Below are 21,715 nucleotides of genomic sequence, written 5' to 3'. Positions count from 1 at the left end.
CTCTCCACATGTGCTGCCAGTCCTATTGAGTTTCTCCAGCATTTGATGCATTTTTGTGTTTCAGATCTCCAGCATCTTCAGTTCTTCATTACACTGAATTAGGAAAGCTCAAATCCCATAAAAGGGTAGAGCAGAAGGACTGGAATTACTCAGCAAGTCTGGCATCAGCTATGGAGATAAAAAGAGTTCGTCCTTCGGGTCATTGAATGATCTTACATCAGGGACAAACTTTTGGGGAAGCTGCAAGAATAAAAGGCATTGGCGTAACTTCAACATCTGGGAGAACTCTCTCAGCCATGGGGGTCAGGCTGACTCAGCATTCTGGTCCTGTTCATTACCTGTTAAATTCTCCATTTGTTGTTCTTGTTATATTTCTACATGGTTGACACATTCCTATGTTTTAAAATGAAATTGCAAACAGACAAGAATTTTCCATGTAAGTAATCATACATTAGAGGGTTTGGAACGTGAATGTAACTTTTAAACAGGAAGTATTTATTCATGCATGGGGTGTGGTCATCGCTGGCAATGCCAGCATTTATACCCATCCTTAACCACCCTGTGGTTGGTTGGAAAAGTGCATGAAGATGTCTCAGATTGTCTTGAACAGCACAGCAATCTCAAAGATGGGTGTGCTCAGGTAGAAGTACCCTCCACTCCCACAGCCAAGTCTGCATTCACTTCAATTATAGATGCCATCTAAACCTCCCAGGACAAGGACAGCATGGGATGACAATCAGAATAAAGCTTCCTCTACTCTTAAATTTCAAGTGAAGCTACCTCAACACTGTCCCCAACAAACACTGCCAAGACAGAGACTGCATTGAGTTAGATACAGAGTAAAACTTCCTCTACACTTCCCCATTCATACAGTCCCAGGACAATGACAGCAGAGGGTTAAATAAACAGTAGAGCTTCTTATATTCTGACTGACATTTAGTACGTCCTACAACAATCCACAAGGAAAATTCAGAACTGTGACTGCAATCTGGTACTGAATTCACACATCCTAATGGGAATAACAGCAACAGAAAATCATGTCGTGACACACAGATAAAACACACACAATGTACAACAAAACTAGACTGTTATTGGGATCAAAGACATTTAAATGACAGGAGACATAGTCCCTGCAGTGATCCGAATGTGAGCTGAACAAATTTCACACTTGAACAATATTCTCTGGGAATGCAATGTCCACCTCACCGCTGTCTATTCAGTTCCTCTGCTCTCGTTCAGGGCTGAGTTGCGGATGACCACATTGTGGCGTGGGGGTCAAGAGGTTGGACAGTTAAGGTCAACTTGGATTGAGTCCATCCTTTTTCATGCCAGTGAGGTCGAGGGTCGCTCATTTACTCAACTTATAATCGGGGACAAGGGGATGTCAGGCTGGGCTTCTATCAGTTTGAGTTTAGAAGAAACAGTTGATCCGATGGAGCTGTATAACATCTGGAGAGGACTTAATGTAAATGTAATGTCAACTCAATTCTAGCCAGAGACTAGTCTCTCATTTAAGATAGGAGAGTTTTGTTTTTTCTCTCAAATGTTCTCTAGTGTTTGAAATTCACTTTTTAAGATAGCAGCATGTGGTGGTGTCACGGTGGTTAGCACTGCTGCCTCACGGCATCAGTGACCTGAGTTTGATCCTACTTTCGGGCCGACTGTCTGTGTAGAGTTTACACATTCTCCCCTTGTGTCTGCGTGGGCTTCCTCTGGTGCTCTGGCCTCGTTCCACAGTCCAAAGGATGTGCAGATGAGGGTGGATTGACCATGGGAGATGCAGGGTTACAGGGATTGGGTAACGAACTGGGTCTGGGTGGGACGGTCACTCAATGTTGACTCGATGGCCTGAATGACCGAATGAGGTGGACATTGCATTCCCAGAGAATATTGTTCAAGTGTGAAATTTGTTCAGCTCACATTCGGATCACTGCAGGGACTATGTCTCCTGTCATTTAAATGTCTTTGATCCCAATAACAGTCTAGTTTTGTTGTACAACGTGTGTGTTTTATCTGTGTGTCACGACATGATTTTCTGTTGCTGTCATTCCCATTAGGAATTGGCCAAAGCAATCAATAGTATGCACTTGCTTTATGGTTACCAACATCAAATTACATTCATGGTTTTGGTTTTTTAATCTCTTACATTATCGTATTCAACCAACTACAGCATTTAGAAACTTGCTTAATTACAATATTCAATATCTGCAGAGTACTTTTTCTTTTTGTCACGACCATTATCTTGAACTCTGACGTGTGACCTCTTCATTGCTGTCAAAGTTCCTTATTTATCCCGACATTGTCATGGTTTTACTTTGTCGAATGTCTTCCTGGCTTTTGCAGTTAAGACCCTATATTCTGCCCTTGTCAACATTTTCCCTTACAATTCTGTACTAAGGATTTCATGAAAAACCTCAGAGTGTGGTGAGACTGCGGAACTCACTACCATAGTGAATACTTGGGGTGGAAGACACGACAACTAAGGGTAAGCAACCCAATACAAATGAATGTCACTGTCACTAGATTCACAACAGAGTGAAATTAAAACATGCAATGTCCCTCAATTTCTCAACTGTTCCTAACCAGACTTGATGAAGAACAGATCTTGCACCTCAACATTATAATTTAAACAAAAACCAACAATTATAAATATGGCAAATTTTCTAGGGCAAAGTTAAAGAAGATAATCTAATTAATAGCAATGATTCAAATCCTTTGATCAAGTCCCCTACCATCTCAGAGACTTAAACTTAAGTGGCAAATTAAGAAAGAATTTTTTTTAAACTTACCAATTCAAACAAACAGTTTCCAACAATGGATTGCCAAGCCTTTGTGCAATCCTTGGACCATTTACTGTTTCACAGACAGGGAACTGTAAATCTAATTTAAAAGTCACTGTTGAATGTGAACAGACATCCCAACATATTGAGCCATTTTTTACAGGCTGGGACTCATTCCCAGAAAGAGCCAACAATTCTTTAACTGGACAGTAGAATCTAGGGAGAACAGCTCCTGGGCTCAACAAGCAGCAACGCCCAATGGAAGCAGTTGGCGGCGGGGCTGGGCGGGGCACGGGCATAAAACAAAAAAACCCACTGACTCTCCCACAGCACACACACTGTCAGAATGCACAGGGGCTCAGTCCTGGGAATGTGAAGTGAACCACACTTGATGAACAGATCTTGCACACCAGAATGAGAATTTAAACAAAAACAAACAATTATGAATCCGGCAAATTTACGAGGGTAAAGTTAAACAAGATAATCCAGTTAATAGCAATGATTTAATCCCTTTGATCAAGTCCTCCACCATCTCATAGATAGAAACTTAAGGGGTAAATTAAGGAAGAGAATTTTTAAAATTATCAATTCAAGCAAACAGTTTCCAACAATGGATTGCCAAGCCGTTGGGCAATCCTTCGATGATGCGTTGTTCACAGGCACATAACCGTGAATTTAATTTCTAAATCACTGCTGAATGCGAATGGACACCCTGAAGTATTCAGCTATTTCTTACAGACTAGAGCTCGTTCCCAGACAGAGTCAATAATTATTTAACTGGACAGAAAAATGCTAGAGAGAACAACTGCTGGTATCAATGAGCAGCAGCGCCCACTGGAAGCAAAGTTGCAGGGGTGGGGGAGCACGTCAGCATAAAACAAAAAAAACCGACCGACTCTCCCATTATAAGCACTGTAAGAATGTGCAGGGGTTCAGTCCTCTCAGTGACCCACAGCAGTTTCACCAGCAGAATCAGATTGTTGGGAGCACTGGTGTGCCCGCTGGCGCTTCTGCAAGGTGCAGAATGATGAGAACCTCCACTTCCACTCGGGGCAGGTGAACGGTCTTTCCCCGGTATGGCCCCACCTGTGCCTCAGCAGGTGGGAGGAATTGCTGAAGGCCTTCCCGCACTCTGGGCAGGAGAAGGGCCTCTCCCCCATATGGACCCGAAGGTGGGATGCCTGGATAAAGCCCTTCCCGCACTTGAGGCAGGAGAACGGGCTCTCCCCGGTGTGGACCTGCTGGTGCCTCAGCAGGGCAGAGGTATCATTGAAGGAGTTCCCGTACTTGGAGCAGCTGAAGGGCTTCTCTAATATATGGACCCGGCGGTGGATCAGTCGGACGGAGGAATAGCTGAAGGCCTTCCTGCATTCGGGGCAGCAGAATGGCCTCTCGCCTGTGTGGACCCCCTGGTGCCTCTGCAGTACCGAGGAATTGCTGAAGGTCTTCCCGCACTCAGAGCAGGAGAACAGTCTCACCCCGGTGTGACTGCGCCCATGAGTCTCCAGGTCAGATGGGAAACGGAAGCCTTTCCCACAGTCGCCACATTTTCATGGTTTCTCCACGGGACGGGATTCCTTGGGTTTCTCCATGACCGAAGCTTCAGCTGCACACAAACGCGTGTACAGCACCTCCCTGCCGTGAATTATTTTTCCCAGTCTGTATAACTTTTACTGGCTCCACAATCAGAGTGCTGCAATAGTCGGGTCTCTCTTCCAGTCTCACTGATGCTGAAAACGTACTGAAAGAGGAACCAAAAAGCTTGGTTCCTTCTCACAGAATCATAGTCGAAAATTGTTACGGTCCCGATGGATTCAGTGACTGCCAGACATTGACGTGAAATTGAGGACTGCAAATGCTCGAGAGTCAGAGTCAAAGCACAGCAGATCAGGCAGCATCTGAGGAGCAGCAGAGTCAATGTTTCAGGCAAAGCTCTTCATCGATTGATATTGAAACGTCCATCTTCAGATCTTCAAATAATCTGTAAAAAGAGATTACAAAAGTCATTACTGTCAGTCCAGGTTAGAAATTCCAAACAAGCAATTCTACTTTCTGCAGAACATTCTTTTCTTTCCCCACAAAATTGAAAGCACCATCCCACCCCTTCTCATCCCTCTATTCTCACACCGCTCAAACTAATCCTCCCGACGGTACTGATTCAGGATCTTACAGAGACCGAAAAGTGAAAACATCAAGATAGACACCTCTGAATTTTGGATACCTCCACCCTGAAAATTAGTATCTCTCACGACATCTGGGAGTGAGTAAGTCTGATTTTGGGAAGCAAGAAAAAAAGTGTCTATTCAGGATGAACCTTCAATGCAGCCTCTTGAGAAACAACCAGACACGAAATGGTTAACATCTGGGGAGGTGGAAGTGGGGAGATGGAGGAAATGTGATATCAAGGCATTGGCACCGACACCAGACAGAAACTGAACACACAGGCAGGGCAAACATTACAGGCAAGACAGAGTCATGGAGATACACAGCACAGAGGCAGGTCCTTCAGTCCAACTCATCCGTGCCGACCAGATAGCCTAATGTAATCTTGTCTCATTTACCAGCACTTGGCCATATCCCTCTGAACTCTTCCTATTCTTATACCCATCCAGATGCCATTTAAATGTTATAATTGGACCTATATCCATCACTTCCTCTGGCAGATCATTCCTTACACTTGCCTGCCTCACATCAAACATGTTATCCTCCTGTTCTGGACTTCTCCCATCCCAGGGAAATGACCTTGTCTATTTATCCTATCCATGCCTCGCATGACTCTTGAAACGTCTGTAAGATCACCCCTCACCCTCTGGTATACTGGGGAAAACAGCAATGCACTGTGTTTACTTTTAGCTTCACACTCACTGCACCTTACTCCCGTATAAAACATTGTTTCCCTCCCCCACACTGTCCATAGGAAAAACCAAGAGTGCTGAGACTCTGGAGTTGGGGGAATGCCACGTAGAATTCCTGCAATGTGGAAACATGCCATTCAGCCCAACAAGTCTACACCGACCATCCAATGCGTAACCCATGTGGACATTTTCCCCTAGCCCATTCCATTACACTTACTGCACACTATGGGCCCATTTAGTATGGCCACTTCTCCCGAAACTGCACACCTTTAGATGTTGGGAGGAAACCAGAGCACTAGGAGGAAACCCAGCAGACACGGCAGGGAGAATGAGCAAAATCCACACAGGCAGTCGCCCCAAGGCTGGAATCGAAAGCGGATCACTGGCGCTGTAAGGCAGCAGTGTGAACCACTGATCCAACGTGCTGCCCATGTGTGCAGACAGAGGTGGGGGCTGGGAACTTTGTTAATTGTACCACACAGTGGATTGTTGAGTAAGGTTACATCTCACGGGATCCAGGGAGAGCTAACCAACTGGGCACAAAATTTAGAAGCGCGTTGTTGGAGATGCTGGAATCCTTCCTGAAAACAACAAATGCTGGAGATCACAGTGGGTCAGGCAGCGCTGTGCTACTCTATGATTGGATGGTGTGGATGTGGAGATGATGCTTCCACGAGGAGAAGGGTTGAGGATGCCAAGTCATTGAGGGCATTTAAGACAGAGATAGGTTCTTGATTAGTAAGGGGTCAAAGGGTTATGAGGAGAGGGCAACAGAATGGGATAGAGAAACATATCAGCCATGACCGACTGGTGGAGCAGACTCGATGGGCCAAATGGCCTCATCCTGCTCCTGTGTATTATGGTCTTAAAGCTGGGCAGATGACTTAAGGGGTTCTCACAAACTATTTCAGAATCCTGAAGAGGAGTTGTTGGACTCTAAAATTTAATTCTGCTTTCTCTCCACAGATGCTTCCAGTCCTGCTGAGTTTTTCCCGTGTTCTCAGTTTTGTTTCAGATTTCCAGCATCCACAGTTCTTTGTCTTATTTATCAAATTCATTTCTTGCCCTTCCCAAGTGTCTGGAACTTCATCTCCCTGATCTAGAAGCTGTTCACTTACCCTAGAAATGACCACTACCTCCTTATCAAAGTAGACCCCTTTGTTGCAAAATGATTGTTCAATTCTGTGACCAAAATTATTGCATTCGTAATTACTTACACAAGGGACTCTCAATATCTCAGGCAAGAACACAGCTAGATTGTTTCAGACAGTACATTTATGTGATTTGATGCAATTCCCTCTTCCCGACTTTACCAGCGTGTTGCAGGGAATGGAGGGTTTGAATTAAGGAGAAGCTGGGACATTTTTCCAATGGAGCGGAGGAAGTTGACAGATAACTTTAGAGATTTTTTAAATCAGGAGGGGTATAGATAATGTGTCATTTCCAGGAGGCTCAGAATATTTTATTGCTCCAAAAGGTGTAAAAGGGGGTCAAAGTTTCAGCAGAAATCGAGCAGAGCTGAGAACAGACAACATTTAACTCTGTGGGAACAGGGAGATCAGAGGACAGAGAAATCAGGACCTGAAATCCAAGCTAAAGCCAGACTACCATGTTATCAGTGATTTGATTAGTAGTGCCCACCCTCTACCTTTACTGAGCTTCTCACTCGACTTGAATGCCATGTATCCCTTCGATATTCCGGATCCAATCCTTGTCATTCTGAAGCCACATCTCTGTAAGGAGTCTCAGATCATAATTATTCTCTTCAACGTGTGCAGTCAATTAATTTTCTTTTGTTACAATGCAGCACCCATTCACAAACTGAGCTTTTAGTTTTATTTTTTGTGATGGTTAGAATCCAGTTTGGTTGCTCGTACATTTATTCTCCTTGTCCCTTTCTATCATTCTCTGGTGTTTGGTTTCCACATCACTACATTGCTCACTGGCCTTGATTTGGATTGGCTGTGGAAAATTGCCCAGTGTCCAGGGATGTGCAGGTTAGGTGGGTTAGCTATGGGAAACGCAGGGTTATCGTTTCAAAGTAATAGAAGGACGAGGCCATTTGGACCATCGACCCTGCTCCGCCATTCATTAAAATCATGGCGGATCTATCAATCGTCTCAGATCCTCCTAATTGCATTATCTCAAATACCCTTAATTCCCTTACCATGCAGAAAACCCATCCAAACGTGTCTTAATGAATCTGCCTCTACTACTTCCTTGAGCACAATATTCCATTAATTTACCATTAACCGCATAGGTCCTGCCCTGAGTTGCCTCATCAAAATGCGACAGCTCATATTTGTCTAAATTAAACTCCATCCACTACTCCTTGGCCCATCGGCTCATCTGATCAATTATAATTTATATTAAACTTTCTTTCCTACCTTATTCCCTAAAAGCTGAAAATCTCCTTCCCGCACTCTCGCCCTCCATTCTCACATTGTTGAATCTAATCACGGATGTCCTCATCCTGAACGGTTTGGTTCATGTTGATTAACAGGCCCACATTCAAGGGGGATCTAACTGAAACGTACAGAACATTGAACGGCCTGGACAGAGTGGACACTGGGAAGATGTTTTCACTGGGAGGAGAGACTAATACCCATGGGCATAGCCGAAGCATAAAGGGAGAATGGAGATTAGGAGAAATTTCTTGAGCCAGAGAGTGGTGAATCTATGGAATTCATTGTCACAGAAAACTGTGGAGGCCAGGTCACTGAGTATGTTTAACATTGAGATAGAGATGTACAGCACAGAAACAGACTGTTTGGTCCAACTTGTCCACGCCGACCAACTATCCCAACCCAATCTTGTCCCACCTGACAGCACACGGCCCCATATCCCTCCAAACCCTTCCTATTCATACACCTACCCAAATGCCTTTTAAATGTTGCAATCGTACTAGCCTTCAACACTTCCTCTGGCAGTTCATTCAATAAACATACCATCCTCTGCATGAAAAAGGTGCCCCTTAGATCTCTTTTGTATCTTTCCCCTCTAACGCGAAACCCATGCCCTCTCGTTCTGGACTCACTCACCCCAGGGAAAAGACTTTGTCTATTAATCCGATCTATGCCCCTCATGATTTTATACACGTACAGTTACGACGTTTAAAAGACATTTGAATAAGTACTTCAATATGAAAGGTTGGAAGGTTTATGGGCTAAACACTGGTAGGTGCGACGAGTTTAGTTTGAGAACATACTCAGCATGGACTAGTTGGATGAAGGGTCTGTTCAGTGCTGTCTGACTCTGTGACTGATCTGTACTGGTCTTAAAACCATTTTCTTACCTGCCCCCATAAGCATCTACTTCTTTGTTGTTCAAAACTCAGATTAAATTAGCCTTGAATATGTTCAATGACCCCACTTCTGAACTCAATTCCTCTTCGTAATATATCATTTGCCTTGCTCATTGCCTGCTGCATCTGCCCGACAACTGGCATTGACTGGTGTGGAGGGACTCTGAGACCCATTAGTACATCCATACATCATTCCTGATGAAGGGCTTGTGCCCGAAACGTTCCCTGTCCTGCTCCTCAGATGCTACCTGACCTGTTGTGCTTTTCCAGTGCCATATTTTTCGACTTTCACCTCTAGTCCTCACTTTCTCCATATTCCAATATATCACCATTTATACAATGCACTGCTTTTTTTTAAAAACAACAAAGGCTATAATTTCACATTGCGGCACTGCACTTGCCACGTGTTTGTCAATTGAGACACAGACCTGGACCAACTTCGGGAAGAGGCAAAAGACTGAGTTCTGAACAAAAACCGTAGCGCACTCAAAACGCCGGCTCTGTTTACCTTTCCACAGATGCTGCTCGACCGTTGGCTTTCTGCAGTATTCGCTGTGTTTGTTCTGCACAAATGCTGCTTTCCATTAAAGAACTTCAATCCCTGTCCTCTGGTAACTGACCCGAGTCAGTGGCAAGAGGTTCTTCTGATCATTAACCTGCCCATTCACACCACGTCTTCTCCCATCATTGCCAACAGCCCCTGGAAATCTCCAGTTAACCTTCTTTGCTCCAAAGAGAACATTCACAAACTTGGGAATGTCTCCACAAAATGGAAATTGCTCACCCCTGGACATGATGCAAGTGTTACAATGGGGCAGAGGTTTTGGCAAAATATTGTCAGTTAGCAGGTAGAAAAATGTTCAGGAAGTAAAACACAAATCCCAGTCTCCAGCTTTGTGAATCTTTAGAAACTCTTTGGGAAGTGGAATTGGAGGAGAACTGACGGACTGAGCAGAGACAGTCCAGACACCGTCCCTTTGTTTAAGAGGCTGATTGACTCTGATATTCTCGGGACATGAACTGACCCGAGACATTGAAAGAATTCTCTGCACATCAGGAATTCAAACCCATTCTCGGCTCGGAGCCAATGAGAAAATTCGGGAAGAGGCAAAACACTGAAAGGCTCGGAGTGCGGTGGTCCCGGTGTAGGAGAGCTCGTTCCTCGTGACATGGATGTGCCTGCAGATGGTGGGATCAGACTGTCCCCATGTCTCCATAATGAATGTCCAAGGTTTTATTATGGAAAAGTAAAACTGATAGAAGACAATGGTAATTTTGGGCGGGGCGGGTTGAATTATGAATCGATTAGTAGGTTCCTCAAAGACACTGTGCAGCCACTGCTCGGATTTGTCTCTGTGGAGCAATTGGTCAGCACGTTCAGCTATTAACCGAAAGGTTGGTGTGTCGAGACCACCCAGGGACGGAGTGTTTCTTGATCTCGCTCCTACCGCTTTCTTGGCTGTGAAAGTGCACCTTTTTAATGGATTCAGGAAAATGTTTCCCAAACATTCTTCTCCACTTCTCCACAAATCTTCTCCACTGAGGAAGCACAAAGGGGTTTCTGAATTGATTGAATTTCTAACGTAAAGGACTGCGGATGCTGAGAATCTGAGACAGAAAGCGAAACTGCTGGAAAAAATCAGCAGGTTTGGCTGTACCTGGATGAGGGAAAAAACGAGTTCTGAAATGTTGTCTCTGATTCTCTTTCCACAGATGCTGCCTGGCCTTCTGAGTTGCTCCTGCAATTTCTGTTTTTGTTTTTAACTGAACATCCATTTCATCTTTCGGGATGAAACACCCAGAATCGCCATTTGCAGATATTTAACCCTTTCGAAACCTGTGAAATGATTGGATTCAAACAAACTCAGCAATGATTCACTCTTTTTCAGTTCCACAGGCAGAGAGACCTGGGAAATGAAGCTGTCAGTGTGGTTCTGTATTGGTGGGCCGAGTGGTGAATGCGATGGACTGGAAATCCGTTGCGGTTTCCCCACGCAGGTGTGAACCCTGCCGACGACAGTTGAGAAACGTCGTCAAAAAGAAAGAGAGATTGCTCCACGGTTTTTTTAAAGATGTAATTCAGTGGAGGGATTGAAGTATTTCAATCACATTGGGACTGGTCGGGAACCTGTAGCCCACTGCCTGTCAGGGTGGTTCAAGCAGATACCCACAGAGCTGCTATTGAGGCGATGAGCCAAGGGTTTGGAAATGAGACGAGAACAGTGAGGGGCGTGAAGTCGTGATCGAAGTTAAGCAGGCACCTGAGGACAAAGGTGTTTTATTTGCCAGTGAAAGATACTGCTTCACAAAGTTAGACAATAGACAATAGACAATAGACAATAGATGCAGGAGTAGGCCATTCTGCCCTTCGAGCCTGCACCGCCATTCAATATGATCATGGCTGATCATTCCTAATCAGTATCCTGTTCCAGCCTTATCTCCATACCCCTTGACTCCACTATCTTTAAGAGCTCTATCCAATTCTTTCTTAAAAGAATCCAGAGACTGGGCCTCCACTGCCCTCTGGGGCAGAGCATTCCACACACCCACCACTCTCTGGGTGAAGTAGTTTCTCCTCATCTCTGTCCTAAATGGTCTACCCCGTATTTTGAAGTTGTGTCCTCTGGTTCAGCACTCCCCCATCAACGGAAATATGTTCCCTCCTGCCAGAGTGTCCAGTCCTTTCATAAGCCTATACGTTTCAATCAGATCCCCTCTCAGTCTTCTAAACTCAAGGGTATACAAGCCCAGTCGCTTCAGTCTTTCCGTGTAAGGCAATCCTGCCATTCCAGGAATTGACCTCGTGAACCTACGCTGCACTCCCTCAATAGCCAGAATGTCTTTCCTCAAATTTGGAGACCAGAACTGTACACAGTACTCCAGGTGTGGTCTCACCAGGGCCCTGTACAGCTGCAGAAGCACCTCTTTGCTTCTATACTCAATCCCTCTTGTTATGAAGGCCAGCATGCTATTAGCCTTCTTCACGACCTGCTGTACCTGCATGCTTGCCTTCATTGACTGGTGGACAAGAACACCCAGATCTCTCTGAACAGCCCCTTTACTAATTTGATACCATTGAGGTAGTAATCTGCCTTCCTGTTCTTGCCACCAAAGTGGATAACCAGACATTTATCCACATTAAACTGCATCTGCCATGCATCTGCCCACTCACCTAACTTGTCCAGGTCACCCTGTAATCCCCTAACATCCTCATCACATTTCACCCTACCACCTAGCTTTGTGTCATCAGCAAATTTGCTAATGTTATTGCTGATACCATCTTCTATATCATTTACATATATTGTAAAAAGCTGCGGTCCCAGCACGGATCCCTGCGGTACCCCACTGGTCACTGCCTGCCATTTCGAAATGGAGCCGTTAATCACTACTCTTTGTTTCCTATTAGCCAACCAATTCTCTATCCAATCTAGTACTTTGCCCCCAATCCCGTGCGCCCTAATTTTACTCACTAACCTCTTGTGTGGGACTTTATCAAAAGCTTTCTGAAAGTCCAGGTACAGTACATCCACTGGATCTCCCTCGTCCATCTTCCGAGTTACATCCTCAAAAAATTCAAGAAGATTAGTCAAGCATGATTTCCCCTTCATAAATCCATGCTGACTCTGTCCTATCCTGTTACTATTATCCAGATGTGCCGTAATTTCATCCTTTATAATAGACTCCAGCATCTTTCCCACCACTGAGGTCAGACTAACTGGTCTATAATTTTCTGCTTTCTCCCGCCCACCCTTCTTAAAAAGTGGCACAACATTAGCCGCCCTCCAATCCTCAGGAACCAACCCCGATTCTATTGAACTCTGGAAAATAATCACCAGCGCATCCACGATTTCCCGAGCCACCTCCTTCAGTTGGGACTATGGAAGGGAAGCAGTGATGGTGATTATCTTTGGCTGTTCACCTTGTGAATGTTCCCAATGCTGCACATGTCCGTGTTAACATCAGAACTCTGCAGCATGGCGGCGTCAGGTACGCACAGTACCAGGGGCGCAATGGATGACGCATCTGACTCCACCTACCTGTTTGAAATGCAGCTCACAGCTTCTTCACACATCCCAATTAATCTTTCTCATTGTCCCGAAGCCGGCATACGGTGTGAATTCCTAATCTGCAGGAACGAGATTCCTTTCACTGTCTCGCGTCAGTAAGTGTCCCTGAGAACATCAGAGTCCCGTCACAGCGCTGTCAGAGGAGGGGAAGCTGAAAGAGACCCACACGCTGCTCACGGGCACATTTCACTTTCCCCAACACACCGCCCCAAAGACTGCGGCTCTTGGGAGTGGAAAGGGAACAAACACCAAAACCCAGTCTCACCTTTGTAAATCTTCAGGAAATGAGAAAACTGTTCATCCCTTCGGGTCTTCCATCCTGGGCAGACAGCGTTGATTTTAAATGGCTGTCCAGTCAGTGCCGATTCGTTTTGGCTGAAAAAATCTTCCTTATCTCATCCCAGCATTTCTTGTCACAGAGACCTGTGCGGCAGAGTTCATGTATATATTTCCTTGTATGGTATTTTGTAAATAACATTCATTTGCTGGTTGTTTGTATCGGGTATTTCAGGTTCATTAGCCGCTGTTTAAGTGAGTTGGTCGGCTTGTGGGCTACCATGATGCTGAGGGGTTTGAGTTGTCTGGATATTATTTCCCAGATGTCTTTAATGTAAAGTAATGTGGCTCGGGTTTCTGCAGACACTGTGTCTGCTTGTGTCATTTTGTGGATGTGAAATCGGCACATTGGGTTTATTGGGTAGGCAAAAGTGAGGACTGCAGAGGCTGGAAACCAGAGTTTAGATCAGAGTGATGCTGGAAAAGCACAGCAGGTCAGACAGCTTCCGAGGAGCAGGAAAATCGACGTTTCGGGCAAAAGCCTTTCATCAGGAATAGAGGCAGGACTCTTCCAGGCGTGGTGAGATAAATTGGAGGGTGCTGGGCCTAAGGTAGCAAAGAGTACAATCGGTGAATGGGGGTGGTGACAGAGGTGACAGGTCAGAGAGGAGGGTGAAGCGGAAAGGTGGGAAGGGAGATTGGCAGGTCGGACTGGTCCTGAGGACAGCGCTCAGCTGGAAGGTTGTAACTGAGGTAAGGTGGGGGGAGGGGAAATGAGGAAACTGGTGCAGTCCACATTGATGTCCTGGGGTTGAATGTATCCAAGGCAGAAGTTGGGGCGTTCTTCCTCCAGGCATCGGGTGGGGAGGGAGCGGCGATGGAGGATGCCCAGGTCCTGCATGTCCCTGGCAGAGTGGGAAGGGGTGTTGAAATGTTGGGCTACAGGACAATGGGGTTGATTTTTGCGGGTGTCCTGGAGATGTTCCCTCACGCGCTGTGACTTAATTCTGCGAGGAGGCTCCAGTCTCCCCAATGTAGAGGAGACCGCATCGGGAGCACTGGATACACGAAAGGACTTTGGTGGAAGCCTTCGAACTTCTGTGACCCGGGTTCGATTTCCGGGCAGGGAAGCAATTTTCAGTAGAGTTGTCAGACTTCGGGCATGTCTCCCTGGTGGTCTAGTGGTTAGGATTCAGCGCTTTCACCGCTGCGGCCTGGGTTCGATTCCCGGTCAGGGAAGCAATTTTCAGTGTGTTTTTGGCGACCCATTCTCCTTGAATGCGCTGTACTGTTACTTATTGGTCTTCGTAGTCACTGGGTGTTGCAGCGTGTAGTGGTTCGTTGAAATAGTGCCCTCGTTCCGATTTGTTTGTATGTGTAGGGATGATTACTTCTGTAGCTAAGTAATTGGTTCGCGTGTGGTGTTTTCCTGTAGAGGCTGTTTTGAATTTATCATTGATTGTTCGCTTTCCTGTGACATCTAGAAATGGCACTTTGTTGTTGTTCTCCTCTTTTGTGAACTTTATGCCAGTAAGGACATTGTTGATGGTGTTGTAGGTTTCCTCTAATTTGTTTCATTTTTTGATGACAGAAGTGTTTCATGGGCATTTCGTTGATTTGTTTGTAGGGCTTGTTACTGAATATGAAGTGGGTGGTAAGGCACAGTTCCACGAGTTGACAGTGTTATCTTTGCTGCTGAAGTTGGTTCTGTGTTTTTGTCTTTAGTTCTTCGAGTAGTGTCTTCAGTTTTCTTTGGTCACGTTGATGTTAATGGATGTGAACAGGGCTGTTATGTCAAAGGACAATATTATTCCATCCTCTTCTATCTTCGTGTCTTTGGTGTTCAGGAATTCTTGGATGGAGTAAATGGAGTGGCATGAATCTTCGACTTGGTGTTTTAGTCCTCAGTGGCGGCCTTTGTCTAGTCTGTGTATTCGTGCTCCAAGTAGTGAGACTATGGCCTGAGGGGGGCTCCCGGTTTGAAAAAGACGAGAACAACAATAAACTGCCATTCTTAGATGTCACAGTAGAGCGAACAGTCAATGGAGAACTTCAAGCTAGCATCTACAGAAAAACAACACACACAAACCAAATACTTAACTACAAAAGCAATCATCCCAACACCCACAAACGAAGCTGCATCAGGACATTATTTCAACGAGCCACGACACACTGCAGCACAGAGAAACTACGAAGAGCACAAGAGGAATACGTATATAGTGTATTTATGGAGAACGCGTCCCCAATAAACCCATTCCGCCGATTTCTCATTGAAGCTTCCAAGCTGACACTCAAAAATTCGGTTCTGAAGCACCAATGGGTCCACAGAGGGGAAGCGGCCCTTCTACTGCCCTGAGTGTGGGAAGGCCTTCAGTGATTCCTCTGCCCTGCTGACACACCAATTGGTCCACACGAGGGAAGGCTGTTCTCCGGCCCCAAGTGCGAGATGGCCTTCAGCAGGTCTTCCGCACCTGCTGAGACAACAGTGGGTCCACACTGAGAGGCCGTTCTTTTGCCCCGAGTGCAGGAGGGGCATTGCTCTTTCCTCCGACCTACTGGCCCATTGATGGGTCCACACGGTGGAGAGGTCGTTCAGTTGTCCTGTGTGCAGGAAGGCCTACAGCAATTCCTCTGCCCTGCTGAGGCACCAGTCCATCCACACCGGGGAGAATCCGTTCTCCTGCCCCGAATGTGGGAAAGTCTTTACCTGCTCCTCCACACTGCTGAATCACCAGCTGGACCACACGGGGGTGTTGGGGGGTGGGGGACAGTGGCGAAGGGGATGAGGCCATTCTGCTGCGCTAAGTGCGGGAAGGCCTTCAGCAATTCCTCCGCCCTACTGAATCACCAATGTGCCCACACCGGGGAGATGCCCTCCAGCTGGCCCGAGTGTGGGAAGAGGTTCATGTTTTCCTACAACTTGCGGAAGCACCAGCGGGGGCACCAGCGCTCCCAGCAATCAGATCCTACCATTGATGCTGCCTTCGGTCACCTCCCAGGACTGAACCTCCTGCCAGTTCTGACAGTGGGTGCAGTGGGAGAGTTGGTGGGCTGTTTTTGTTTTCTGCTGGACTGCAATTGCCTCCCCTACACCCCACAATCACAACCCCATGGTGGCTCAGAGTTAGCACTGCTGCCTCATGGCACCAGGAACCCAGGAATAATTCCACCCTTGGGGCTCTTTGTGCAATTTATGGAGGGTAGAAAATAGATCTGAGTGGGTTAGTCTTCGGAAGATCAGTGCAGATGTGTTCGGCTGAAGGACCTGTTTCCACATTGTGGGAGTTCTCTGATTCTATGAGCTTTGCCTTCAGTGGACACTGCTGCTCATTGAGCCCGGGACTGCACATTGCCAATGAAATTATCCAGAGAAACCTAAGACCGCAAGACCATCGGAGCGGAAGTTAGTCCATTCTACTCTGCCATTCGTTAGTAACAAAAGTATTGGATGAGATCAGATACAGTGCAAATACAGGCCATTCGTGCCAACAAGTCCACACCGACCTCCCGAAGAGTAACCCATCCAGACCCATTTCCCTCTGACTAATGTACCTACCGCTATGGGCAATTAAGCATGGCCAATCCACATGACCTGAACATCTTTGGATGATGGAAGAAAACAGGACCACTCAGACAAAACTCACGCAGACATTGGGAGAAAGTGCAAATTCCTCACAGACAGCCACCCAAGGCTGGAATCAAACCTGGGTCCCTGGCGCTGTGAGGCTGCCGTGGTAAACACTGAACCACTACATATTGCAACCCGAAGTAGGCAAGTAGGAGGTTGGGAGAATACAGTAAGCCAGGCAGCACCAGGATGTGGAGTAGTCAGCGTTTTGGGTATTAACCCTTCTTCAGGACTGAAACGTTGACTTCTCCATGAGAAACGATTTACGGGAATGTTGCTGGGGGATTGGAGGGTTTGAGCTACAGGGAGAGGCTGAATAGCGTGGGGCTGTTTTCACTGGAGCATCGGAGGCAGAGAAGGGACCTAATAGCGGTTATAAAATCATGAGGGGCATGGACAGTGTAATAGACAATGTCTTTTCATTGGGGTGGGGGAGTCCAGAACGAGAGGGCATAAGTTTAGGGTCAGAGGCGAAATATATTAAAGGGACAACTTCTTCATGCAGAGGGTGGTACATATATGAAATGAGGCGCCAGAGTATATAGGTCAGGTGCTGTCAAATAGGAGTAGATTAATATCGGATATCAGGTCAGCATGGACAAGTTGGACCGAAGGGTCTGTTTCCATGCTGTACATGTCTCTGACTACTGGTCCTGATGTAACTTGAAAATAGAGTCCATAAACTTTGAACAGTTCAATCTTGTTGAGCTCACCTCCTGAAAAGTTTCAGATGAATCCCTCTGAGAGATACTGTTTAAACATGCTGAGTTGGACAAAGTATCCCATCAAGTTCAACACAAACCCAGAGATGAAGAAGTCAGAAGTCAGAACACCAAGGGGACCAAAACTGATCACAATATTCCAGGTGCATCCTCATCAACGTCCTGTATAACTACAACATAACTTGCCAACATCTATACTGAATTCCCTAACTGATGAATGCCAGTGTGCTGAAACCTTTCTTCGCTGCCTTGTGTACTGATGTAATCAGAGATATAGGACCTACTTTAAACTGATCCACAATCCAGCTGCTGGGAGCACAGAAGCAGAGTAGTGCTGCATGAGTGTGCTGGGTAGATAACCCAGAGGTCGATGTGTACAAATCATGTGATGCTATTGCCCAATGTCTCTGTAAGCTGCTTTCATATGCAAAGGTTCTCTGCTCTGTATGTTGCCTTTGCACCTGCTTCCCAAAGCTTCTTCAGTGGAGGCGTGGCCGCTGGAGCCCAGGAGTTCAACAACCCCCCGGAGCTGGGGGTGCGTAAGGCTGGAAGCTGGATTTGCTCAAGGCTTGTATTTTTAACTCATTTAAATGGTACCTACTGTATGGGACTAAGGTTTACATTAAAAACGGAGGATCATATCAGAGTGTTTATATTTAGCAGTGGTAGTTGGTAAAATGCTCTCAGAGGAGCACTTTCTATGATGCTGCATTTCTTGCCTTCTGCCCTTTCCCCATTTCTTCTCTCCCATCTTGATTTTATATTTTTTTGGTCAAATTTAATTTCATATTAATCAGACTTGCGATTCACTGTGTGCTATTAATTTGCTTGTTCGAATATTGTAAGTCAAAATTAATGCTGTCATTTAATTTCTGATGTCAGAGTTTGACACTGAATGTGCTGGTGTGAATACCAGTAAGTTGTGAAAATAAATCAAGAACTTGTGGTTTTTAACAAAAAAGAGCAGTTCACTGATATTCATGACATCGTCTCATTTGGGTGTGATGATTCAAATCTGACCAACAAACCGTTTCATGCAGTCATCCAATTGAATTTTAAAAATCTTTAATTTAATTAAAGAAAATAACTCTGGCAGGCTAAGATTTATGCAATCTATTTATAAGATTATGTCCATTGCTCGCAATATGGTCTCAACCACATTGGGAAATCTGGATGCCAACTAGCGGAACATTTCAGGGAACAACTCTGGGACTCTAAATCTAAACGACACACCACCCTGTGGCGGAACACTTTAACTCCCCCTCCCATTCCACCAAGGACATGCAAGTCCTGGGCCTCCTCCACTGCCAAATTCTTGCTACCCAACACTTGTAGGAAAACACCTCAGCTTCGGCTTTAGGACCCTCCAACCACATGGTATCAATGCAGTTTTCATCAGTTTCCTTATTTCCTCTCCCCCACCTTGTCCCAGATCCAACCTTCCAATTCGACACCAACCTCTTGACCTGTCATACCTGTCCACCTTGCTTCTCACCTATTTACTCCACCCTCATCTCTGACCTATCACCATCAATCCCTACCTCCATCTACCTATTGCACTCCCAGCTGCCTTCCCTCCAGCCCCACTTCCTTCCCATTTATCTCTCAGCCCCCTTGGGCCACCTTTTATTCCTGATGAAAAGCTTATGCTCTAAACCAAGACTGTGATGAAGCAACATCCTCAACAAATAGGAAATAGCTCCCAAGTCAGATTTCATCCCCTCTTCTGTTTCCCAGTTCTTTCAGAAATAAGGAATGTCTTTTTCTTCCACTAGAAAGTGGTCTTCCACTTTGCGCTGTCTGAAGTGTTATGCCATACCACTACTTCAGACACCTTTTAAGAATCCTTTCAACCTGTTTTTCTAACAATTGTGGAGGTGACCAAAAGTAAACATTTCACTCCTCCTCAATGTCCCATTTCTCCTCCTATGAGCCATTTTGTCATGTTGTCTATGTTACAAGCAGCCGAGTGCACTTGGTTCCTGAATTGAAATTTGGCCATTGAAGTGAACAGGATTAATATTTATCGATGGCTAGCTGTGTTTGCACTAACTGTAATTATCCACCAATACGATGTCTTTTGTTCCACCAAAACTGGAAACAATGATCTGTGTTTATATTGCAGTCGGATGCAGAAAATCATCCCAGCGATCTTCACGTTATTATAGTTTACTGAGGCCATAACAGCATTGCGTGGCAGTTTGATGCGACTAAAACCTGGATGGCAATCTCTAGATTATGTTGTAAAAATATCGGTATCATGTTTTTCACACCCCGCAGTCACCTACTGAACCAACCGGCTGTGTTTAAATCCCGCGATGAACAGTCTGTGTTTGACTTCTCACATTGCGGGGAGCTGAGCATTTACCCAAACAATGGGCACACCACCTCCCTGACACAGTGTTCACAAATCAAACTGACAGCAAAGATTCACGGGTGATCGAAAGTTTCCGCAAAGAAGATTTGACACGACCGAGAAACGGAAAGAACATACTCCTTTCTTGATTTGAAATGTAAGAAGTTGATTGCAGTGAGCCTGACGTGATTTGAACACGCAACCTTCTGATCTGGAGTCAGACGCGCTACCGTTGCGCCACAAGCTCACAGTGACTAGTAGCCGCTATTCATGCTTAAGGGAAGTGATTGCACTACAATGATTTTATGTTCAAATCTGTTCTGTTTCTCCCCTTCTCTTCCAAGTGTTGGGCTTGTATTTCAATTTGCAGAAGTTGAGATGCTCTGGATGCTGTGATCCTGGGCAAACACAGGCTGGAGGACCTTCGGCTCAGAAAGATGCAGCTGGAAGCCGGGCTGCAGACACGTTGGGGGGAAAAGGGGAAAGTTAACTGGACACTCTATTCTGGGAGATGGTCATTTCTCTACAGACAAAGCCTTCTGACTGGGTCAGTGGACAGGGTCAGGAGGTGTCAGCACAGGTCAGACAGATAAAGGGGATCTGAGAGAGGTCTGCATGAGCGAGGAGCTAACTGGCTACGTGGTGGGAGTAAGAACAATGTTGGGGAGGGGGCAGTGGTGGTCAGGGAGAGAATAGTGGCAGGGATTGTCACCATTCTCTGCAGTTGGTAGCAGAATACCAGATTGCATCAGTGTCTGCCTGGCGCCGGGATTTGGGAACCGGTGTGCTCAGGGCTGGAGAAATGGAAAAGGGAAGTTGCAGCAGGCGTGGTCTAACAATGTCCGGAGGAGAGAACCTCTGCTGAAGGCTCATGACAAATCAGAGCTTCAAATGTCTGGGTGGCATGGTGGCTCTGTGGTTAGCACCACTGCCTCACAGTACCACGGACTTGGGTTCAATTTCACTCTTATGAGGCTCTCTGTGTGAACTTTGGCATGTTCTCACCTTTGTGTCTGCGTGGGTGAACTCTGGGTGCTCCAGTTTCCGCCGAGAGTCTAACCATCTGAAGTTAAGGGTGGATTGGCCATGCTGAAGGGTCCTGGGATCTGCAACCTAGGGTGGGGAAAGTGGGTGGTTGGTAGGTCAGTCTGAATTTTATGGGCCGAATGGCCCATAGGGATTATATGAATCTACCGTCTTAGCCATGTGTCTATTGAGAAACAATTGCCCCCAAGTTTGCTGTTGATGGAGTGGGTTCCAGTTCATGGAACACTGACACTATTCCTGGATAAGGTGGGATTTGTGCTGTCACTTTCCCAACCCACTGTACCCATGCATTCTCTCTCTCCTCACAGTCTGCACTCACCAGATCTCTCTGCCCAGCCATTCTCTCTCTCCCCCTCATTTTCTGCCCCCCATTCTTTGTCCCCAAGTCTTTCTCCTCCACTCCACTCTCTGTCCCCTGTCCATTTTCCCTCTCTCTCTCCCCCTACCCTTTGCTCCCCTATCCATTCTCTCTGCCTCTCTTCTCCCCCAGCCTCTGCGCCCCTGTCCATTCCCCCCCCCCCCATCCTTTCTCGTACCTCGAGCCCTCTTTGATTGCTGTATCAAGCCCTTCTCGGGAAAGAGAGAGAATGGATGGTGATGAATCAATCTGGAAGACAGGGGTGCACAAGAAATGGCTGATTTTAAAATTGAGAACAGCTGAAATGATATATTCAGAAACA

At 46.0% G+C, this 21,715-nt stretch overlaps 1 protein-coding gene and 2 non-coding genes across 3 annotated transcripts in view; 1 reads left to right on the top strand and 2 right to left on the bottom strand.

Annotated features, from left to right (window-relative positions):
- Positions 1 to 21,715, bottom strand: part of LOC140460302 (uncharacterized) — a 251,439-nt gene that overhangs the window by 175,056 nt on the left and 54,668 nt on the right. The gene's annotated exons all lie outside the window — the stretch shown is intronic.
- Positions 14,450 to 14,521, top strand: trnae-uuc (transfer RNA glutamic acid (anticodon UUC)). Its single transcript has one exon. It is a non-coding gene; the product is annotated as a tRNA-Glu (tRNA).
- Positions 20,164 to 20,235, bottom strand: trnaw-cca (transfer RNA tryptophan (anticodon CCA)). Its single transcript has one exon. It is a non-coding gene; the product is annotated as a tRNA-Trp (tRNA).

Source organism: Chiloscyllium punctatum, chromosome 36 (assembly GCF_047496795.1).
Source record: "Chiloscyllium punctatum isolate Juve2018m chromosome 36, sChiPun1.3, whole genome shotgun sequence".
Classification (NCBI taxonomy): Eukaryota; Metazoa; Chordata; class Chondrichthyes; order Orectolobiformes; family Hemiscylliidae; genus Chiloscyllium; species Chiloscyllium punctatum.
This window is presented reverse-complemented; position numbering and strand designations above follow the sequence as displayed.